Below are 2,558 nucleotides of genomic sequence, written 5' to 3' on the forward strand. Positions count from 1 at the left end.
ATGTGCTGCACAAGACCTCTTTAGAGTATTGAAAAGTAAGGATGTGACTTTGAGGACTCCGGTGTACCTGACTCAAGTCTTGGTATATTCAATTGCCTCACGCATGTAGAAGTTGGATATTGGACATGAAAAATCAAAGAAGCATCGGTGCACTGGAGAAGAATATTGGAAATACCCTTGACAGCTAAAAGGACAAACCAATATGCCTTGTGCTTTATATGCTCAGAGTGCTCCTCAGAGGCAAGTTTGGTGAGAAGTCCTCTAATGTACTTTGGATGTTTTATCAGGAGAGACTAGACCCTGGAGAAGGACATTGTTCTTGGTAGAGAGGCAGCCAAAGAGAGGAAGACCTGCCGTGACCTGGACGGACACGGTGGCTGCAACACTGGGCTCAAGCATAGGAACCGTTGTGAGGATGGCCCAGGACTGGGCAGTACTGAGTTCTGTTGTATGTCGGGTCCCTATTGGTCTGACTTGACTTGAAGGTGCCGACCGACAGCAGAGTTCACAGACATAGTTCAATGCTATGCTGACTTGATGATAAACTTCTGAGCATAGTTCCCAGGGACGAATTTTGGCAGTGCAATTCTCTTCCTGCTCCAGGTGAAAAATGCTTCTTTAACTAACAGCTCTCTGCATAACAAACACTGAATAATAGGGTTTTTTTCATTAAAAAAGAAAAATCCATTTTCAATTTCCTTCTGTTAGTGAAAACAGGTACCAATGTAGATTCTTCATAAACGAAAAGTAGCAACATGAACTTTCAAAAAGAAGAGATACCTGTAGTTTTATGTTTCTAATGCATTGCACTGAGAGAACATTAATTGGACATCATTAGATACTTAGCATTTCTCCTCTCTTCCTAATTGTTGCTATAACAGAAAGACCAGGAGTGGTTGACTGTGAAGAACAGATATATATTTTCTCATAGTGCCAGAGGCTAAGGCCCAAATTAGGGTCTCCACCATGTGGCTCTTTCCTTCATGAAAACCCAGGGCATTCGTTGGTTCTTGGTAATTCTCACAAGTCATTTGGCTTCTATAGAATGTGCTTGCATCTCCTTCTTACCTGCCCTTATAAAAATATAACTTGGAAGTGATTACATTTGGAGTGGTATATAATATTGAGCCCTGGTAGAGCTGGCAGGTAAGCATTGGTCAGCAGTTCAAATCCTATAGAAGGTCACTATGATTTGGAATCCACTCAATAGCAGTGGGTTACACTGATGAAGCATAATTGACATAATAAAGGAAACCCCATTTTCCAACAGAACTGCATCCACAGATACAGGGATTTGGATCCCAACAGGTACTTTACGGGGGCAAGGGTCAATCTATTACATCATTAATCCTAGATCACAAATATTTGAACTTTTATTGCTACTATATTTGATCCAGAATTGTATCAAGTAGTATAGATTATCCTGCAGCAACAAATTACCCTCTCCCCAGCAAAATCAGTGATGTAAAAACAAAGATTGTGTTAATCATGCTTTATATGCATCCTATTTGAGAAAAAGGCCTTGCTAATGGTGATCACTTAATGATTCATGCACTATCTTCCCATAGGCTTCACGAGAGTGACTGAAGAATAGAAACTATGAGGAGTTACATGATATATCCAGGAAGTGACACAAGGCAGCAATGCTCCCATTTCATTGGTCAAAGCAAAGCAGAATGGAGATAGATTATATACCCCTTCTCTATGGAAGGCCATCAAACTTTGTGAACTATAATGGCTTAAGCAAGGTAAACAGCTGATTGAATGCATAAAGCCAAGGATACTTAAGTCTTAGTTTCTAATATCATGTTGTTGTTGTTAGTTGCCTTTGAACTGATTCCAACCCATATCCGTTATGTGTTCCCATGTGTTGCACAATAGAACTGCTCAGGGTTTTCCTTACTATAATCTTTACCAAAGCATGTCTCTAAGATGTTTGTTCTATGGCATAAATATGAACCTACAAACTTTAGATGAGCGGTGGATCACAAAAATTTATGACACAAGTGAGGGTAAACATCTAGTGATGAGCAAGGTTGGGGGAGGTAAAAAAAAACAAGGCAGAGACTATGTTAGACAGGATTCTCTAGAGAAACAAAACCAGGACACTAATAATTTTATATATATTTATATAGATAGATATATATCATGAGAAAAAAACAGTTAATTAATCTATAAAGCAGTACAAATGGCTCAGTGCAACTCACTTCTGAGATACAGCTAATACCCTGGCAGTCCTTCAAGTCTTGAGGGCCACTAGCTAGTCCTCTGTAGAGCAATTCAGGCTATCCAGGCACAGGCAGCAAACAGCAAGGCAGGTCACCAACAGTCAGCCAGATGACAGGGTCCGACAGCGCCCAGCTCAAGAGATGTATATTTCAGTAGCATGGGGAAGCAGCTCTTGAAGGAACTTCAAATTACAGTGACACAGTCCACGGGTTAGCTTTCCCACAGGTAGTGTAGCTTGTAAATGGAGGCACAGAACAAGCAAGGCAGTCACAAACTGGTCTGATCATCAAAGAGCAAGAGACAAGAAAGGCGAGGCTTGCTGAGCCATT

The sequence above is a fragment of the Echinops telfairi genome, unplaced genomic scaffold, assembly GCF_000313985.2.
Source record: "Echinops telfairi isolate 266 unplaced genomic scaffold, ASM31398v2 ScPeMD7_2;HRSCAF=8, whole genome shotgun sequence".
Lineage (NCBI taxonomy): Eukaryota > Metazoa > Chordata > Mammalia > Afrosoricida > Tenrecidae > Echinops > Echinops telfairi.